Raw genomic sequence first — 22,368 nt, 5'->3', positions numbered from 1 at the left:
GTATACAATGCTTACAACAGTTTTATTCACAGGGGTTAACAACTGAAAGCAACTCAAAGGTTTAACACCAAGGAAATGGTTAAACACACTGTGGTAATGCTTACACAGGAAAAGGAAACTGACCGTTAATGCACACAACCTGATAAATATCTACTGAAGAAATACCAGTCCCAAAGGAATGTAATCTACATATGGTTTCAGCATATATCATTTCTTAAATGACAAAATTATAGAAATGGAGAGAAAATGAGTGGGTTCCCCAGAGTGAGAAAGGAATGAGAGGAGAGGGGAAGAAGACTTATTCATGGAGGGCCACATGAAGGTTTCTGGTAGTGATTATCACATAATGTATCTTGACTATATCAATATCAACATACTAGTTGTAATGGGGTATGGTCCGCAAGATATGAATTTTGGTGGATAAAGTGTAGGTAGGATTGACATGCACTGTTTCCTACAACTGCAAATCAATCTAAAACTATCTCAAAATAAAAAGTCAAGTTAAAAAATGAATCATGTGGTGAATATATTTAAACTGAACTCTAAATAATATTTTATCCTTTATATTTAGAGGTACTACAAAAACAATTGTTCTTGATAGGAAGCAGAAAACTGGAATACAATAGTTGGAATTTTAGAGCAAGGATTTTGATGGAATATACCTTTCCATCAGATACTTGTAGCTCATGAGTGTGTTTCACAATGATAATGAATATTTATTGACTTTTTTATTGACTTTTAAAAAATTGACTTGCAACACCTAACTTTTGGAACATGTTTCTTCGTTAGTAAAATTATTATGAGTTCTCCATTCTATAATAATATATAGGTAATAGTATGGGTAATATGTTTAGGTAATAATGTATAGGTAATAATGCATAGGTAATATGTTTTTGGATGTTTGATTGGGAGTAGCACTTGTGGGACCACCAATGAGTGAAAATGAAATGTTGATAGGATCAGGTATCAGGCATCAGAAGACCCAAAACAAACAATCATATTTATGTGAATGAGAAAGGGCCAAGTGGAGATCCAAGCCCATCTGTCCATCATTGGACATCCCCTCACAGAAGAGTCACAAGGAAGGGACAAGCCAGCCAGCTTCTTTAAGACTCACCCCCATTACCCCCACTATCATGACTCCAGTTCTACCCTAAAAAATCCGGCTAGACCAGAGCATATACACTGGTACAGATAAGAGCTCTCAGCACATGGACAGATAACAACCCAGGACAGATAAACCGCTCGGGAACAATAGTGAAGTAGCGATACCAGTAGGGTAAGGGGAAGGTTGATGGAGAAGAAGGGAACTGATCACTCTGACCGATGTACAACCACCCCCCATTCAGTAGGTTGATGAACAACAGAAGCATGGGTAAAAGGAGAAAGTGGACTAAGATTTGAAAATAATAATTTATAATTTATCAAGAGTAGGGAGGGAAATAAAAGAGAAGCTGATACCAAGGGTTCAAGTAGAAAGAAAATGTTTTGAAAAGAATGATGGCAGCATATGTACAAATGTGCTGACACAATGGATGTATAGATTGTTATAAGAGCTGTAAGAGCCCCCAACAAAATGATTTATTAAAATTTTAAAAATGCAAAAACGTGTATTAATGGTATCTCATCTGTATCATTTACTTTATAGAAGTTCCAGAGACACATAATAAGTTAAGAATAAAGTCTCTTCTTCCTTAGCTGTACCTCAGTTAACAATAGTATATAGAGTAATACATTGAGGCAAAAAGTAATTCTATATGGAGAGAGGATTATGGAGAAGGTTATGGTGTGAGAGTGTTCGTGGTACATTTTTTAAGATTAGAGACTAGGAGAGCAGGGACAACAAGGAGTCATTAAGACTGACCACAGAAGAAGGCAGGGAATAAGGAGACAAGTTTCCAAGGCCATTCATTAAGCCAATAATCTAGAACGCAAATGATGTGTGATGATTAGTTTGTACAAGGCCTTATGCTAGTACCTGAAAATACAAATGGGTTAAAAATGTGTTTCTCCTTCTAAGAAAATTAAAGTTCAGTTAATAAAACACACACACACAACAACAAAAAATACATACGAGGTCTACTTGATCACTTGGGTCGCCACACATGAGCGTTATACTATCATTGACTATTCAGTGCACTTAAACTAAGCAACTCTGTCTCAATGTGTCCTATTTTGGGATTTCACTGAGATAAACATCTAAAAAAATGCAAACATATTAGTGTGTGATATCGGGATACTAATTTCCTATCTGCATGCAGACGGCAAATTTATTTCATTTGTGTTTTGCTTATCAGTCATTGCATGGTAATCAGGTAATGCTCATTTAATTTTCGTAAAGAATCCAGGTGGGCTTAAATGATGCACTTGTGACCAGTGAAGGGAAATGAAAGTGCAGCGCAAAGAAGGCATGAATATTTTGGAATATCTTGAATGGAGTGAAGTTGTGAAAATTGCTTCATCCCACATTACACAGTATTTATAGACTTCTAGTCTACAGTGCTCCAGGAAATATTGCAATTCTCCCCAAACTTATTTTCAGCTTACTGAAGTACAAAAAGTAGCAATTGGTATGATGTTGATATAGTGAATGGGGATTATTTTTGTATTTAACTTTTTTGTTTGATTTATATTCATTTCTTAATTTTGTTAGTATTATCATAATTCCTACTCTGGTTTTATATTTAAATAAGATCTTTACAGAAGATTTTAAATGCAATGTTCTATTTGCTCACTTATGTATGTTACAATGAAAATAATTTAAGTTAATGTTAATCTTATATAACTATATATATTCTTTAAAAAGGAATCCACACACACATTATTTTGATTGGAAAAAATTGTTGCTGTGGGTTCTTGTTCTGCAGATGGCGTCAGGGAACAGAGTAGACAGATTGCAGCTGAGAGAGGGCTGAGCCGGCAGGTGTGCTTGATCAACCGTACAATCAGAACTCCACTGATGAGATTTTGAGTTATGAATGGCAGTGGGAAGGCAGAGGAAAGGAAGTTAAGATGTCTCCTGCTGGCCAGCTTCAGCGACTGGAGCAAATAACAGAATGAAGGAGTTCTTAGCACAAAGGGATTATTAGGGAATGTTGATTTGAGTTTACTTTCATTTTAGAAAAGTGGCATGAATCAAAAAGTGGACTGACACATACCAGCATCCTTCTTGGTGAAGTAAGTGAACATAATGTTGGGCACAGAGAATTACCGGTCGTCAAAAATTAGAGGATTGAGTTAAGCAAGCTGCAAAATTTTCAAGGGAGCAAAGTATAGATTAGAGAACAAAAATGACATGAGCTGAAATCCAAACAATATATAACAGCCACCAGAGGAAAGTGAATTAATGAACCTTGAAAGATTAGGCTCATAAACCGTGGAGTAAAGGAGTTGAAAATTATAAATCTGCTTAAAGTAAAGCAATGCATCATTATAGACTCCTAGGTAGGGTTTAAAATCTACACAAAATCAGTAATCACTAAAACATGCAAAGCCCATCATTAATTTACAATTTGTATTTCAGAACAACAGTTGTATCTCTAGTTGTCGTTCTATATATGGGGAAATTGCAATTATGTTAGATGTTGAAAAGAAACAGTACTTCATTATTCATGCTTAACTAATAGGTTTTTCATATTTTCTCCAGGGAGATAAATGACTTGGATTTTTGCATTGTGGACCCAAAATTGTAGCTGCGTCTACACATATCACTTAAAAGCCAGCCTAGCGGGGTAACAAAAAAGACACACAAAATAGACGACTAGATCATCCCACAAAATCGTAAGAAGCAATTTGAAGTCAGAGTGGTGCTTGCCTCTTGGGTGAGTTACACTGCCTGTGCTGAATGTAGAAAATGTTCTTTCTTGTGACCTTGATACGGATTACAAACAGGCGCGTGAATGTAAATTCCTTGAGATGTCCACTCAACACCAGTGCACTAAGTGTGTTTTAATGTGTGTACACTCTACCTCCTTAACAACAAAACAAACAATCTCATCATTGATTCAATTCTGACTCACTAGTAAACAAGGAGAGAAAGAATAAATACATGAAACTGTGGATGCTAGTGTGCTTAAAAGAAATTGCAGGGATCTGAACATTCAACCCTCTGGGGCAGAAATAGCAGTGGTTAAGGTATAACATGACATTATCATTCTGCCCGTTGATTACGTTTTCTTTGACTGCCATGGAGTTGATTCGGACTAGCTGGAGTCCTGTAGGACAGGATAGAAGCTACCTCTCTCTCTGGGTTTCCAAGAAGTCTCCTCTTTCTGGTGCAGCTGGTGTTTCAGACAGTTGAGCTTGCAGTTGGCCGCTCAACATGTTGCTACTACCCTGTTTCCCTGAAAGTAAGGCATCCACTGAAAATAAGACCTACTTACAGTTTTGCCTCTCGCTGAAATATAAGGCATCCCCCCGAAAATACACCCTGTCCGAAAAGAAGGCCCCCAGAAGCTACGGTAACTCTGGGCTCTGGACCGGCAGCTCACTGTTGGCCATAGCGTGCCCGGAGCAGACGGGAAGTGCGAGGTCTCTTTTAATAAAACAATAAATGTGTACCGTAATCTTCTTCATGGAAAAATAAAACACCCTCTGAAAATAAGACCTAGCACATTCTTTGGGAACAAACATTAATATAAGACACTGTCCTATTTTCAAGGAAACAAGGTATGTGGCCATAAGAAGAGCGATTTTTTTTCCTTCACATTCAGGAAGCTAAGCAACTTAAATGCAGGACATCAGTTCTAGGGAAGGGCTCCGGTCTACTCCTTATCGCAACTAGAGTTCCACACTTCCCTTAGTTCCATGGTCATTTCCAGGTGACAGCTACATGCTTTTAAAAAAATGTAATATGTCAAAGATGATTGGTTTTCATATGTAATACTGATATAGCCCCGTTAAACCAATAAAGAACACCCTATTTTTAAGTATGTGAAATGATTTTATTTGAAATATGTGTTGGACATAACCATTCAACCCACCTTCTCATGGAAATGTTGGCTTCAATGTTTAGTTCAAATATCCATTAAAGAAAAAGAGGCTACCTTTCCCACTCTTTCAGGAAGGAATATTTTCCTAGATTTGAGAGCAAAAGGCCACATTTCCACTGTGTGTTGCCGCTTCTCCATCGTGTAGGTTCTTGAATCAATACCCCTATCATAGGTAGCCTATGCCAGAGTGGAACAGGGAAATGCGTTGTTTGCACACTTTGTGACATCCTGGGTTCTTCTTTAACTTCGCAGGACGCTTAGCAGCTAGAGGTAGCACGGCGGTTCTGAGTCCGGGGGATTAAGGATAATGAGCGCACGTGATGTTGAAACTGAATAATCATATCCCCATTGATGCCCTAATGAATGCAGAAAGACATTAAACCAGTCCATTGAATTAACTGCAGAAGGCAAGCTTCTGGCAAAGGCAAATGAATGGATTCGACTAATTTGTGCTCTCACTCTGGTTTTCCTTAAGATGGGAATTTTGATAGAAAAAAGATATCTGTTTTTGCAATTCCCACCTGGATGGATAAAAGAGTGTCTGAATAATGTATCTTATTCAGAGTCTGATAACAGCTCATTGCTTGGGATAATACGTTTCTGTTTAGATCTTATTTCAGAAGTGCTGGTGTCACTGTGCTTACGCCCTTGCCTACTAAGTAGATGGTCAGCAGTTTTGATCCCCCAGGTGCTTGGTGGGAGGAAGCCATAGCAGTCAGTGCCCATAATTTATAGCCTTGGACACCCTATGGGAAATTTCTACTTGTCTGATAGGAGTGCTCTGAGTCAGAAGTGATTCTGCAGCAGTAGCTTTCAGTTTATGTTTTATTTAGAAGAATACATGACTTTAATACGCTGTAGTCTAGTTAATCTCAAAAAGAGTTGACTTTTAGCAGTGTTGTCCATAACAGACAAGTGTGAACCCATAAAGTATATTGATGATGAATACTGAAACATATTCAGAATCCATCTATAAAACCAAGTGAAAATTAGTATTTGCTTTTACACAGGATGGATTTGTTGAGAAATAAAAGAACCCTTTTGCATATCTTATCTTGTCTAGTCACATTGTTTAGTTTTCATGAAAGGTCTATCAGGTAGTTATGAATCAGAACCAACTTAATACCAGTGAGTTTGGTTTTTTACTTTTTAATTTTGGCAATAGGCGGTAGGTGGTAATTTAGGTTGGGAGGTGAGTCTCTGGATTTGTAATACAGAGAGGTAAACCATGTAATTAAAGAACATTAACAATGATGCAAATAGATTCAAGATAGGTCAACATAGGAAAACTAAGAGATCATCCATGTCAAGGGTTTGGCAAATATGACATGTAGGCCAAATGCAGCCTGTCATAGTCCCAGAAACTAAAGGAGATTTTTATAGATGAGCATATACTATCAGTTGAGCAACGGATCTTCTCATGAATTATCTCAGTATTATCATTAGTAGATCTGTATTAACAAAAAAAATAATCATTTTATTTAAAATTTGTCAATAAAAGGTTTTGCTTCTTTCCTGATGGTAGAGTGAGTTACACATTGGGCTTCTCACAACGAGGTAGGCAGTTGGAAACCACTAACTGCTTCACAGAAGAGAGATAAGCATCTATACTCCTTTATAGAGGTACAGCCTCAGAAACCACAGGGGCAGTTCTCCCTTCCCCCAGGAGGTAACTATGGGTCAGAATAGACACTATGGAAGTGAATGTCGACTTTTGTTATATATCTGCCTACATAATATTCTTGATTTTCCTTCTTGGAGCACAAAGCTTAAAAATATTATCCCCTACCCTTTGAAAGAGAACTTTGTTGATGACCTAGGCCTGTTCTCCCATCTCAATCATCATCTTGGATCCTCTTCATGTGGAAGCCTTGCTAACTGCAGCTCGCCCTGGCATCTGATCCAGAGTTTCTGATTTAGTTTCTGATTCTCTGGGGTATAACGAGAGATTTGTCATTTCAAACAAGTCCCCATGTCATGCTCATGTTCTGATTCTGGGAGCACATGTTGGGAACCACTGATCTAAACCAATCCCTTCATGTTCTGAAGGTGAGACCCAAGGATGTACGTCACCTCTCCAAGGTTACACAATTATAAAGTGGTAGAAACATCCTTCAGATATAGATTTTGGCTCCAAGCTTATGGGTTTCTCCAATATAATACAATTTGTTTGCTGTTATAAAGGCTTTCATTCAAACCTGCAAAGAATCGAGAAAGAAAATTCAAACTGAAATCCATTTGTCTCTAAAATTATTTGTCTCAAGCGTGCAACCCCTATAATTTTGCCGGCCAAGTGACTTTTGAAAGTTTTTTTCCTAGGCGACACTAAGCAGCCATTGAATCTGTTCTTAAATGTATCAGCTGGTCTGAACATGGATCTGGCCTAGAATCAGTAGGAAGACATGGGGACAATGGATATGGGCAGATCACAGATATGGAAGGGCTGTTCTGCAAGAGCAACAAAATCCCCGAATGTCCCGTCCTGTCTCATTCTTACCATCACCTTCCTCATCACTGTCCACCTGCCTCCAATAAACCAGGTGCAGAAATTTTAAAAATTACGATGAAACCAAACTCAGAAAAATCTAAGTAAAGAGCTTGGAAATATTACCAGGATCAGAGAGCCATTTTTGCAGTTAAATTCCACAAAGTGCCTGAACAGGTTAAATTCTAATCTTTTAATCTTTTTGCTTGGAAATGGAAGAGTAAAATGCCCCACCTATTGTTATGATATAAATGTAAATCTTGAATTCTTTCCACTGAAAATTAAGCAGCTTGTTCCTCTATTTATTGCAATATATCTCATTATTTTTCACAGGTAGAGGAGAAACCATGACTTAATATGATTTAAGAGTGAAAAGCAATAAAAGTCATATAAAGAGTCTATTGATTCTGAAAATAAACACACGCACAGGTGATGTCAACTCATTGGCAATTAAATGATTGCAAGAGTCAAAAACTGGCCACTTTAGGTTAGGAGCAATTGACAGTCATAATTTTCTGTCCATGAAAATATAATTGCCTTTTTCATATAATTACCACGTGCCAGCCACTCTTCTGTCCACTTCAATTGATTTAATAGTGTCTTCACAAAGCGTGGTAAAATAGCAATTAGACTAAAGTTGTTCTCAGTGGGGGAGGAATAAGAGTCGAAGATGAGTTTTCTCATGGGATGTTTTTCAGTGTCTGGCATTTTTCGTTGTCACTTTTAGGGGAAGGGATCAAGTGATGCTGTATTTAGGGGCCCAGGGTGCTGCTAAAGGTCCATTCCACAGGAATGCCTCCCACAGCACAGACTTGGCTTTAGGTGCCTTTGAGGCTAGCAGCCATGGTGGCCTTTGGCACAACAGAATGAGTGCATAAGAGAATGCACAACCACCATTCATATGTGGGGAGGAACCAATAATTATTATAGCTGAAATGTTAATCGTGCCTAGATTGAGAAAATCTTGCCCCCAAAGACTTCGATATGAACTTGTAAGTTTGCGATATAGAATGAACAAACTCAACTCATTTAATTCGTGAAAATTACTCAATGTATCATCATAAACATGAGTTTGAAAACTGACCGTCATTTCCATCTTTGTTCCTATACCTAGCATAGGTATGGGTCCCAATCCGCTGAATGGTACTAACAACAACCAAAGCAGACTCTGTTAATGAGCGCCTTTGTCTTTTTTTTCACTTGATAGTGCCTCCTATTTTGACACACTTCATCTTATATCTTCTTCTCTAAAAATGATTTCTTAAAAATCTCCACTGACATTGAGTTGATTTCAATTCATAGTGACCCTATACTTATATGACTTATGAGACTAATCTTTCTGCGAGCAGACAGCCCCATCTGTTTCCTGTGGAGAGGCTGGTGAAATTGAACCACTGATCTTGTTGTTAATAGCCCATTGTTCTACTCTACTGTGCCACCACAAATTAATATTTACACTTGCTTCCAGATTACATGCCTAGAGAAAGTTAAATAATACAAATATGTTAAAAATAATATGCTTAGGAGTTTGTAAGATGAACTATCTTATCTTCCTGTATAATTCCACTTGGGAAAATTTTTGGTGTCTGCATGAGAATTTCCTCCAAAATGATCCTTAAGTAGATACCTTTTTAAATAGTTCCATGCACAGACACTAGTAATGCAGCAATCGATTTTTCTAGATCACTCTTTAGAAAGTGTTAGTTCGACTTCTGGGAAGATGGCCGACCAGGAGAACCACATTCTCTGAGAACTCTTTCGAAAAAGGCGGGTTTGGTGTCCAGATGGCCCGAGTGGTAGGAGTCTGGTGAGTGAAATATGCCCCCTGACAGCACCCTACCCCCACCCCACACATTTGTCATGAGCTGGGACCTTGTGGGTCACCTCGGGTCAGTAGGCTGCTGCCATTGTGGCCACAACTAGATGTAGCCCCACTCCATCCCTAGACTGGGAGCTGACGCCCAGAGTCACTTGCCCGCTCTGCTGAGACACCTGCAGCGGACCCCCTGAGGCAGCTGCCTACTCGCACCCCACTAGGAGTGAGGCGTCCCTTTCCCATGGTTCCCCTTTTCCCACATGGCAGTGATCTGCCCTTGGGCCCACGTCCCTCCCTCTGAGGGACAGGTGACAGGTCTGTGGGCCACTGGCGGCTGCCTGGGCGACCCCTGCAGGGGACCATCCACCCCCATTCCTGCCTGGGACCTCTCCACTGGCACCCTGCTTGCCCTGCCGCCCGCCCCCATCTGCCTGGCTCCCTCTCCACTCTTGGACTGTGAACCTGCGCTGAGCACTTCCCGCCAGCATGGCCTGCAGCCAGAACCCATCCCACTTCTACCCCCAACACTGCATATCCTCTGGAGCCTGCTCTGCTCACAGGGCTGGCAGCTCAAGGGATAAATGACCACCTGCTGGGGAGCCTTGGCACAGCTTTGAGATCCCAGCTGGAGCCTTCTGTGTGCTACAGCAGGGTCTCATCACCATGGTGTCCTGCAGGGACCCCAGCACCAGCTTCTAAGCCTGCCCCAGCCCTTCCCAGCCAGCATAGGAGGTGGGCTCTGTGGCCTGTGAGTCCCTCAGCACCCTTTGAGGTCCCAGCCTTTTCTGGACAGTGCTGGAGGCCTGCCTTTGGGGAGTGGCTCCTGCCTGTGTAGCCTCTGCCCACAGGTTCAACTCTACAGGTCTGCAGGGACTTGGGAGGGCCAGCTGATCTGAAGAGCATTCCCCTCCACATAATCCAGCTCTGGAGCCCAGATCAGCACCAAGTCCCATGACAGAGAGAACTTGCCCACCTCAGCCTTCTATTAGACATCACTAGAACTTGGGGGGAAAAGAATGGGGGAAAATTTATATCTTTTATCTCGTGCTGGGGTTTCTCTTTTCTTTCTTTTACTTTCTGCATTTTCTTTCTTTCTTCTTTCTTCCTCCTTTTTCATTGTTGCTGTTACTTCTCCTCTGTCCCTTTTCTGTAAGTTTTCCTTCTAGCTCCTTTTTCTTCTTCCACTTCCACTATAATCACTTCTGTTCTCTCCTCTTTTATAGTTTCTCCTTCTTCCTCTCTCTCCATTTTTTTCTTTTTCCTCCAAAAATTTTGTGAAAATTATTTTTTTTAATTTTTAACCTTTTAAATTATTTTTTTTAATTTTTAAACAAAAAATGGGATGCTAAGGGTACTCTGACAAACCAGGTTAAAGCAGCCTGGGGATACTCACTGAGGCTCCAGCCCCCACTCCAGTCTCTGAAACATCTCACCCTGCGGGTCACTAAGCTTTGTGGAACTCTGCCTACACAGCAGTCTGACCCATCCTTACAGTAGGTCATAGGCAGTCACCTGAAAGAATTCTTAACAGTAACAGAGATAAGGTTCACCAGGCCTCCCAGAAGTATGGGGCCTATGAAAGGATCAAGGAAAACTCAACAGACCACATCGCTTCCAACAAAATAAAAGGAAAGACGCAACATAGTAGCAGAGCTAAGGTCTCGCAGAGAAGAAACATATAGAGATCTGCTACAGAAGGAAACAACCGTGAGATACCACCTTACACCCCTGAGGCTAGCCCAAATAAGTAAAACAGAGAGCATCAAGGGTTGGAGAAGCTGTGGTGAGGTAGTAACCCTCCTCCACTGCTGGTGGTCATGTAGATTTGTACAGCCACTGTGGAAAGCAATCTGGCGACACTTAAAAGAAAATGGAAATTGATCTACCTTATGACCCAGCCATCCCTCTACTGGGCATATACCCGGTGGAAGCAACAAATATAACACGACCAGTTATCTGTGCTCCAGTGTTTATTGCGGCACAATTCGCAATCGCAAAGACTTGGAAACAGCCTAAGTTTCCAACGATAGACGAGTGGATTAGTAAACTCTGAGACACACACACATAATGGAGTACTATGCAGCACTGGAAATCACGGACGATCACATGAAACACATCGTTTCGTGGGAAGAGCTGGAAGGAATCATGTAAAGTGAGATAAGCCAATCTCAAAAGGACAGGTATAACATGAATCCCCTGAGGTAAGTACAATGAGCATGTTAGAAATAGAAGAATAAATACCTATCTCGCAATAAACAGGTAGAAGCATTTAGAGTTGGAGGGAGGGCAGACCACACACAGGGAGGTACATGAGAGTCCAACATAAAGAAGGGGAAAGGGAGCAGGTGGAGGGAAAAGCAGAGTAGGGAGAAACTGAGTTGATGGCACAGGGGGAACAGGGCACTAGCCCACCCGGGGGAGCATATTGTCCCCACAGAACTGGAACATGCATGCGTATCCCACCATGACATGCCAAACCAGGAGGGCAACGTAACACGCGGTGGAATCCACAACGAGACTGGACCATACGCCGCCCTAACCAGAATTATCCCGACCCACACCATCGAAGGGATTACCACAGAATATAAGAATAGATCGTCTGGTGTGGGAAAGGAACTGAGCCACCACACCACACCCAGAAGGAAGCTGAAGCAAAGGAAGGAGGAAGAATGGAGCGGAGCACACCTGGGCCCACCAAGCTCAGAGGACCATAGCCCAGCCCGAAGGGCCCATTGTACAGAGAGGACCATATAGCCGGTCCCACAACGTTATGCGGTATCCTACACTGACTCATGTCCCTACACAGGACAGCACCAGAGACACAATGTGGGATGTGCGACTGAGCTGCTGGCACCACACTGAGGCAAACACTGGGGGCCTGCAATGGAGCGGCTGGGGAGGCAGAGCAAGGAGGTCCCGAGGGAGTATAAAGGATGGACGTTGGGGGTAGGACCTGGCACCCCATCAGACTCGTCTGGAAAACACTCCTAAAGGTCAACAAATAGACCTTGAACTACTAACAGGCTTTGTTTCTCTCTTTCTTTCCTTCCTTCCTTCCTTCCTTCCGTCTGTCTTTCTTTCTGTTGTTCTGTCTTTTTGTTTTGTTTTTTTCTTTTCCCCCCTCTTCTTTTAAATTTCTTATGTCGGGGCTTTTTTTATTTGTTAGCTTGTCTGTGTTGCTGCCATCCTCACTATGTTCTTTTGTGCCACTTTGGTGCTGTCAAAGCCATCCCCAATTTTATGCACATATTCATATATCTTCAGGTCCACCTAGGTAAGATAGGCTGGACAAACAATGTGAGAAGAAAATAATGGGACCAATGGTCTTGGAGGGACATGGGAGTGTGGGAGGTAGGGGAAGGGAGGAGGTGTTGGCCAACCCAGGGACAGGGAGCAATGCGTGGTTCAAAACCAGTGGAGGGAGGGGATGAGAGGGCTGGTAGGGAGTGACCAAGGGCAAGGTAACTGAGAGGAATTTTTGAAACCAGAGTGAAGGCTGAACATGGTAGTGGGACAGGAGGAAAGCATAAGGAAATAGAGGAAAGGGGTAGGAGGCAAAGGACATACACTGAAGCCTAAATACAGACATGTACATATGCAAATATATGTATGGTTATGGGGGAAATAGACCTATGAGCGTATATTTATAGGTTTAGTAGTAGGGTAGCAGGTGGACATTGGGCCTCCTCATGTGCATCCCCTCAATACAAGAGCACCTTGCTCAGCTAAAGGGTCATTTCATGATACCCACCTCCCCGTCATGATCGCTGAAGACAGATGTGAGCATAATCAAACATGGTGAAGAAGGCTGATGGTGCCCGGCTATCAATATTTATAGCGTCTGGGTCTTAAAGTATTGAAGGCAAACAAGCACCCATCCAGATCAGAAGCAACAAAGCCCACAAAGAAACACACAAGCCTGTGTGAAAATGAGGTGTTGAAGGTATCAGGTAGCAGACACCAAAGGACAAAAGCAATAATGGTGTAATCACATTCCCCACATAAACACTGTAGGCGAATGTGTGCATAAATAAGTGTGGTGAAGAAGGCTGATGGTCCCGGCTACCGAGAGATATAGAGTCTGGGGCCTTAAAGACTTGAAAGTAAACAAGCAGCCATCTAGCTCAGAAGCAACAAAGCCCACATGGAAGCAGCAAACCAGCATGTGTGATCATGAAGGGCTGAGGGGACTCGGTTTCAAGCACCAAAGTAGGGGGTTGGTGAAATCTTATCATCGTGAATGAGGGGAGCACATGATGGGGACCCAATGCCCATCTGTAGACAACTAGACATCCCTTGCAGAGGGGTAGTGGAGAGGAGATGAGTCACCCAGGGTTCAGTGTAGCAACAATGAAACTCACAACCTTCCTCTAGTTCTTAAACGCGTCCTCCCGCCCCCCCCCCCAACTATCATGATCCCAATTCTACGTTGCAAGCCTGGTTAGACCAGAGGATGCACAGTGGTACAGATGGAAACTGGAAGCACAGGGAATCTAGGGCAGATGAACCCCTCAGGACCAGTGATGAGAGTGGCAAGGGTGGGGTATAAAGGGGGCACCGATCGATCACAAGTATCTACATGTAACCTCCTCTCTGGGGGATGGGCAACAGAAAGGTGGGTGAAGGGAGATGCCGGGCAGTGTAAGATAAGATAAAATAATAATTTATAAATTATTAAGGGTTCATGAGGGAGAGGGGAGCAGGGAGGGGGGGGGAGGGAAAAAAGGAAAACGAGGAGCTGATTCCAGGAACCCAAGCAGAAAGCGAACTTTGAGAATGATGAGGGCAACAAATGTATAAGTGTGTTTTACACAATTGATGTTTGTATGGATTGTGATAAGGGTTGTATGAGACCCAATAAAATGATTTTTTAAAGTGTTAGTTTACAGGTAGAAGAAAATGTTCACATTTTAGATTGGAATTCTAATAAAGGATGAATTGCATTATAGTTTACTGAAAGGGCCAGTATGTGTCCATTTTCACGAACAGTACACTTTATAGCTCATTAGATCTTAGAGAAGCTGTTTCCTATTATATGCATGCTTATTTTGAACAACCATGAAAGTAAAAGTACTAGAAAAATATAAAAGAAGTGTTTTCTCTCACTCAATCTTTTTTGTTTTTATAGAAATGCTTTTAGTATAGAAGTCTTGTGGACATAGCATGGGTGAAGGTTGGAAAACATATACATTATAGTTAATTACGAACAAGAGAAGGATGTGTTAGATAATAGCTCAGCTCTCTGAAAAGGCAGCTGCAATAACATGACACTCCACAAAGACCTACAGCCCTCACGTTTCTTTGAAATTTGTACTTAAATCACAATGAACAAGATTTAAAAAGCAGCCTTCTTTGGGATGACAGGTCAAATGGTGAGCCTGAGTGAGCTATAGAAAGCCTGAGTGAGCTAGCTATATCAAACCATTTCAACAATAGGAGAAGAACATTGCATCCATAGTTAAAAGCTAGTCTAAATACATACAGGCAGCAGAAAATAAATACATAAAGATTTCTTTCACGGATATTAGGCACTGAAACCCTTACGTGTCCCATTTCATCCTATCTTAGTGTCCTTTAAACCTTTTGTCCTTCTATGTTTTGCTTTCTCTGCCTTGCTCTTCATTACACTTTATTTGTATTTGTTCTTCATGCATCTCATCTGTTTTCCATTTTTTTCTGGTACTTTAAGATTTAGTGCAAGAGAGAAAAATTGAGAAATGCATAGCTCACTGATATAAACCAGTTTTATGTGAACTATTAAGAAAGACAAATTTGTCTATTAAAATATTAAAGCATGCATTTGTCACAAATATTAAGAAAGCACATCAAACCTTAATAAGAAATACTTAATAAATTTACTTATCGTATTTAATACCTAACCATTTTACTTATAATATTCAAAATTATATGGGGAAATATTTATTCCTTAGAATGCTGGGAACTAGCATCAATAAGCCTATTTCTTTCATTTAGCCACCTGTCAGCTTGTTGGACTGTCGTGGCTTATCTGTTTCTGTGAGGCTGAAAACTATGCTAACAGTATTTCAAGTGTGCTTCAGTGGAGCTTCCAGACTAGGCAGACTCGGAAGATAGAGGAGGCAATAGGGATCGGGAAAGTTGATCAACAAAACCCTTACGCAAAGCAGTGGACCATGTCTGATAGAATTCTACAGGACGAGCCCCTAACATTGGAAGACACTGAGAATACCACTGGGGAAGAATGGCCTTCTCAAAAAAGTCAACCTTAATGATGTGGGTGGAGCCAAGCTTTTGTGACCTCCATTTACTAATGTGGCATGACACAAGATGAGAAGAAATAGTTGCAGACATCTACCGTATTTATGATCAGAAGGTAGATTGTACCCAGGAAGAATCTAGTAAAATTAGAAGTTGACAGTGAAGTAGAAGGCATAAAGGTCAGTATCCTCTGCACTGTTGACCTGGAATGCACCATGGTTTTGACCATGATTATTGTTGTTAGGTGTCATGGGGTAGGTTCTGACTCACAGTGACTCTTTGGACATCAGAACGAAAAACTCCCTGCTCCTGCACCACCTTGACCAGGGTCATCATATGATTCCATATATGATCTACTAGGCTGTGAATAACAAATCCAAAGCAATGGCATCACAAGCGCCATTAAAAACAAAACCTAAAACTTGCAAGGTCTATCCTGAAGGGCAACACTGCCAGTCATAGCGTAATATTTATTTGCATATAAGGAAAATCAGTGAATAAGACCATGACACAAATTTACACACTAACTGCTAATGGCAAACATGAGGAAATTGGATTTTTTTTTACCAACTTCTGCCAACTACTATGGATCAAAGATGCAGTCAAGATGTATTGATAGTAACTGATGAAAGAGATGGAAAAGTTGGAAATGAAGAAGGATCCACAGTTTTAAAGGAGAACTTGGGCTGTAAAAATGACACTTGAGATCACAGGACAGAGTTTTGCACGATCAATAACTTCTTTTACGCAAACACTTTTTTAAAAACAAGATGAATGGTGACTGTGTACGTGGTCCCTGTGAGTCAGACAGGACTCCATGGTAGTTGATAATATACCCAGGGACCTCACCTGATGGACTTCAAAGGACTCTGAACCATTATATCTGTGTAAAGGAACCAAGGGAACATTAAAATTATCCCTCAGAACTAGGTCAAGGACTGACTGAAAAGTTCACGCATTGCTCATATGCAAGCTTAAGTTGAAGACACATAAAATAAAAGGAATTCTGCAAGAGCCAAAATATGAACCTTCAGTAAATTCCACCTGAATTTAGAGACCACCTCAAGAAAAAATTTGACACATTGAAATCCAGTTGAACATCAAATGAATTGTGGGATAACATTAATAATACCATATAAGATGAAATTAAAAGGTCGTTAAAAAGATAGGAAACAGAAATGACTAGAGTGGATATCAGAAGAGATTCTGCAACTTGATTTTGAATGGAGAATAGTTAAAACAAATAGAAGAAATGATGAAGTAAAATATCTAAACATAGACTTCAAGGAATGACTCAGAGATACAAAAATGTAACATCATGAATAGCACAAAGACTTGGGGTATGAAAAACAAAAGGAAAAACATTCTTGGCATTTCTTTAACAGGAAGAAGTAAGTCTATGAGCAAAATGTTAAGAGGATACATCAAAATAAGATGGATATACACGGAAATACTGCTTCAATAATAAGAGGGCGACATGAACCCATTTGAGCACATGGTAAAGGACTGATGGTACCCAAGGAAGAAGTCCAAGCTGCCTTATAGGCATTGTCTAAAAGCAAGACTCCCTGAATTGTTAGAATAACATTGGGAATGTTTTAAAATGTATAGAGTTCTGGAGCTTTTCGTTGTTGATACCAAGACACTTGTAACAGAGTGAGTTGGCCAAACAACTGGAATTGATCTGCATTTATGCCCAAGCCAAATAAAGGTGATTCAAAAGAATGCAGGAAATGCCAAGCAATATTACTATGACACACAAGTAACATTGTGCTGAAAAGAATTTTTAAAAAATGGTTTCGGCAGTACATGGATAAAGAAGTGCCACCAAGTGAAGTTGGTTTCAGAAGAGAACCTAGAGTGTAGAATGTCATGGCTGACATTAGATGGATATTGGCTGAAAGCATAGGAGACCAAAGAAGATACTGCTTTTCTTTCTTTTGACAAGTCAAAGGCATTCACTTAAGTGTGTCATAGCACATTATGACTAACGTAGAGAACAGAGACTCCTCCGTAGCATTGAATTGCTCTTCTGCGGAGCCTGCCCTAGACCAAGAGACAGTTGTTTAAATAGAACCAGCAGACACTGACTAGTTTAAAATAAGGAAAGGTATTCATCAACGTTGTATCCTTTTTCTAGACTTTATGAATATGCTGGGGAGATATTTTAAGAATTTGGACTGTATGAAAAAGAACGTCGTATCAGGACTGGAAAAAGACTCATTAACAACCTACAATTTACAGATTTTACAACTTTGCTTGCTGAAAGAGAGGACGACTTGAAAAACTTAAGAAAATCAAAGCCTACAGCGTTCAGTATGAATTACCCTTCAGCATAAAGGAAACAAAAATCTTCATACTTGGACCAATGAGTAGCACAAGCATGGATGGAGACAAGATTGAAATTGGCAAGTATTTCCATTTACTGGGACGCACAATCAACACCCATGGATGTAGCAGTCAGGAAACCAAATGGCCCGTTGCAGTGGACAAATCCACGTAAAACTAATGTCGTTAACATGTTAAGAAGCTAAAAATTAAGGTGTGCCTACCCAAGCTGTGACATTTTCAGTTGCCTCATATACATGGAAAGTCAGGAAATGAATGAGGAAAAGAAAAGAAGAATTGAAGCCTTTGAAATATGCTGTTGGGGGAGAATATGAAATATTTCATGACTGACAGAAGGGTGACTAAGTCTGTCTTAGAAGGACTGCAACCAGGATGATCCTTCGAAGTTAAAATGGTTTGGCTTCCTCGCATGCTTTGAGCATGTCATCAGGAGGCACCAAGTTCTGCATATCTTGGGTAAAGTTCAGGGTCAGGGAAACAGGGGGAAGCCCTGAAAGAGATGGATGTGCATAGTGACTGCAAGCAACAATGGTCTCAAGTCCAACAATTGTGAGTATTGTACTCGATGGTCCAGTTGTTCATTCTATTTTACATAACAGAGGACCGGGAGTTAGAACAGACTTGATGGAGCTTAACAACAACTTTTCACTTACTTTTCTTTTTAATCAGCGTTCTTCCGTGGTCTTTCTTTTTCTTTTTCTCCGTGGGTTTATTTACTTTTTTGTTTGTAAATCATTTTATTAGGGGCTCATACAACTCTTATCACAATCAATACATATATCAATTGTGTAAAGCACATTTGTACATTCATTGCCCTCATCATTCTCAAAACATTTGCTCTCCACGTAAGCCCCTGGCATCAGCTCCTCTTTTTTCCCCTTCTTCCCCGCTCCCCCTCCCTCATGAACCCTTGATAATTTATAAATTATTATTTTGTCAAATCTTACACTGTCCAACATCTCCCTTCACCCACTTTTCTGTTGCCCATCCCCTAGGGAGGAGGTTATATGTAGATTCTTGTAATCGGTTCTCCTTTCTACCTCACCCTCCCTCTATCCTCCTGGTATCGCCACTCTCACCACTGATCCTAAAGGGATCATCTATCCTAGATTTCCTGTATTTCCATTTCCTATCTGTACCAGTGTACATCCTCTGGTCTAGCCATATTTGTGAGGTAGAATTGGGATCATGGTAGTGGGTGGGGAGGTAGCATTTAGGAACTAGAGGAAAGTTGTATGTTTAATCGTTGTTACATTGCACCATGACTGGCTTGCCTCCTCATGGTTACCCTTATGGAAGGGGATGTCCAATTGCCTACAGATGGGCTTTTGCTCTCCACTCAGCCCTCCTCCTCATTCACAATGATAAGCTTTTTTATTTTTTGATGCCTGATAACAGATCCTTTGACACCTCGTTATCACGCAGGCTGGTGTTCTTACTCCATGTGGGCTTTGTTGCTTCTGAGCTAGATGGCTGCTTGTTTACCTTCAAGCCTTTAAGACCCCAGGCATTATATTTTTTGATAGCCGGGCATCATCAGCTTTCTTCACCACATTTGCTTATGCATCCGCTTTGTGTTCAGCAATTGTGTTGGGAAGGTGAGCATCATGGAAAAACTTTTCACTTATTATCAGCATATCTTAAAGATTTATAGATTTGGTTTCAGACCACCACAATAGAGTGAATACCAAAATAAACCTTGCCATATTCTTTTTGTTTCCCGGCACATATAAAGTTACTTTCACTATACTGTAGTCTATTAAGAGTGCAATGGCATTATGAAAACTTTAAAAATATTATGAGAATCATGAATATGTAATACGCAGACATGAAGGTGAGCATATGCTATTGGGAAAATGGCAATGATAAACTTGCTCAATGCAGAGTTGCCACAAACCTTCAATTTTAAAATATGCAATATTTTCAGAAAGAAGTAAAATGAGTTATGTCTGTATTTCCTACTTTGTGGGAGCAAATGAAAAAAAATTAAAACATTACTGAATATTACTTGCAAATTGAAGAGATCATTGTGGAGGTACTCAGAAAAGTGCTTTGTTAATATGATTCCGGTTGAGCATACCTTTTGTGCCCATGGATAGACCTGGAAAAGTATTCAGTCCAACTTCAATACTTGTGGCAATTATAAAGCTGCATAGCTCAGTGAACCAGATTCTGGCTGAGAGAGAAATAAGACTGGCTCTAATACTTCTACTACAAAAGTCCCAGTGATTTTAGTTTGCAGAGAATCTGCCTCTCAGAGAATTTGCTTCCAACTCTCTCTTCAGTTGACTACATGACCATAAGAAAGGTGAATTGATTCTCTGAAAACACTTCTGCCTAAATTAAACCTTACTAACTAGTAGTTGTATAAATTACAGATACTAAATGACATACATATAATTATAATCTCTATCATGTAACATCGTCATTTAACTACATAAAATTATAGCAAATATTTGTTAAATAAAATATTTGATAGAAATCAGTCAACAGGAATATATCAACATTAATATATATAGCCATATGCTTTAAAAGCATAAAAATGATATCAGAATTAAGCAAATCATATAGTTCTGGGTGGTGCTGGTGATACTGTGTGTAATATTTAAGTCATATTTAAGGAGTATTTCACTTAATTCCATAAAAAAATTAAACAATATAATGCCTAGTGTTTTTAAGAATATTAGGACTTGAAGTAGAATAGTTTCTTTCTAGACTGTATTTTTCAAAGAATTATCAACAATGAAATACTATGAATACTATGTTAAAATTATTTAGTTCATTATTGCCCAAATAATATGTATATGAATGATAGTTAATGATGATATTATATAATATGTGATTTATTAAAAATAACCTATGGTTTATTCATACATTTCTAAAATTTACAGTTTAAAATGAACATACTGCTTTTTGATTCACTTTGATTAATTTGGTATAAAACACATATTACTATAGTTGATTATTTGCTTCCTGGTATACCTCATAATCTAGTAGACACATCAAAAGACCTGAGATTATAAGAGCAATTCCGGTGTGCATCAGTGTTTCTTTCTTCAGCAAGAACCTCCCACAAAGTCAGGTAAAGTATCAATGGTTCCAAAAGTCTGATAGGTAAACAGAGAAATAAAGTTTAAAAGTAAAGGCAGAAAATGATGGTTACATCAAGAATTGTATTAGAGCTAAAGAGATGAAATCAAGATTCTATTCTCATAACTTTCATTCATTCATTAATCAATTGACTACATCATCCAGTGTACATTTAAATGTCTACTTCAAAGAGAGGAAAATGTGGAAGGTTCATAAAACAATAAAGCATTCATAAATGTGATGATGTAGAGAAAGTATTTCTTCCAAAATAAAGATGAGAATGCTTTCTAAAACTGAAAATGTAGTCTCATATCAACACTTCATGATTTCAATACAATAATGATACACACAATGTTTTTGGCTGGTCTATTCAAAATAGTTCTTTCCTTATATTGTTATCATTTCAATAATTATGTCCTATAAGAACTGAGTTCATTGCTCATGATTCAAACTTAAGGAGAAGCTGGCAGAATGTCACTTTTTCTTATGGCCTATGAGTTTGTTCGGTAAAGCATATCATATTAAATTTTCTGTTTGACAAACCCTTTATTACATATTAATGTAATTTATAGTCTAGATTAGGCTTTCATTTTTCTGGTTATCATAAAATTAAAGTTATTAAATATATATTAATTGCTCAAAATAATTTGTGATCAAATTTACTTTGTGATATGTATTGTATCACTTTTATTTTATGGCTGGGCTACATGCTTCAAAAGAACAGAACTTATAACAAAAATTCTTACAATTTCTGAACAAGGGCATCACGGGAAGCAACATAATAAAATATTGTATCAGTAAACATTCAATCAACAGCAACTCATTAAAGTCAGAAGCATCAATTTAATCAAGGATGATCTACATGTTTTCAATGGTGATTGGAAGTCTTGTCCATCAATGTCTAGTGCAAATTTCAGGCTGCATTTGACAAGTTGAAATGGGTTTTGTTAAGAGACTTCTGTGCAAACTAATGTAGAGGCTATCTGTCATTATAATATATGATCAATACAATCCATAACCAGTGTTCAGACTAATTTACTGCAAGAGAAAAGAGGTCATGCACACCCTAGTGACTTGATTATTATCTCCCTCAGCTCTCCCTCAGTCTCTGTCTTTCAAATATCAAGTGACTCCTCCTTTTTCTAGTGTATGACTAAATATAACCACTCGTAGGCCACTGTACACTACTACACATTCCTTTTTTAATTTCACTTTCTTCTTCTTTTTCTTTTGCATGTCTCTTCTTTCTGATTCAAAAGTCTATTCCATGAGAACACTAGTAGTCATAAATGAGGTCAATGATTTCTTTCTGAAAATGGGACTATTGTAACTTGATTTATGCACATAGAACCCAAGCAAATGCTAAGCAAAATTATTAAAAATAAAAAATGAACATGTCA

The sequence above is a fragment of the Tenrec ecaudatus genome, chromosome 11 (assembly GCF_050624435.1).
Source record: "Tenrec ecaudatus isolate mTenEca1 chromosome 11, mTenEca1.hap1, whole genome shotgun sequence".
In the NCBI taxonomy this organism is placed as follows: Eukaryota; Metazoa; Chordata; class Mammalia; order Afrosoricida; family Tenrecidae; genus Tenrec; species Tenrec ecaudatus.
The sequence above is the reverse complement of the archived record's forward strand: the minus strand, read 5'-3'. Positions refer to the sequence as shown.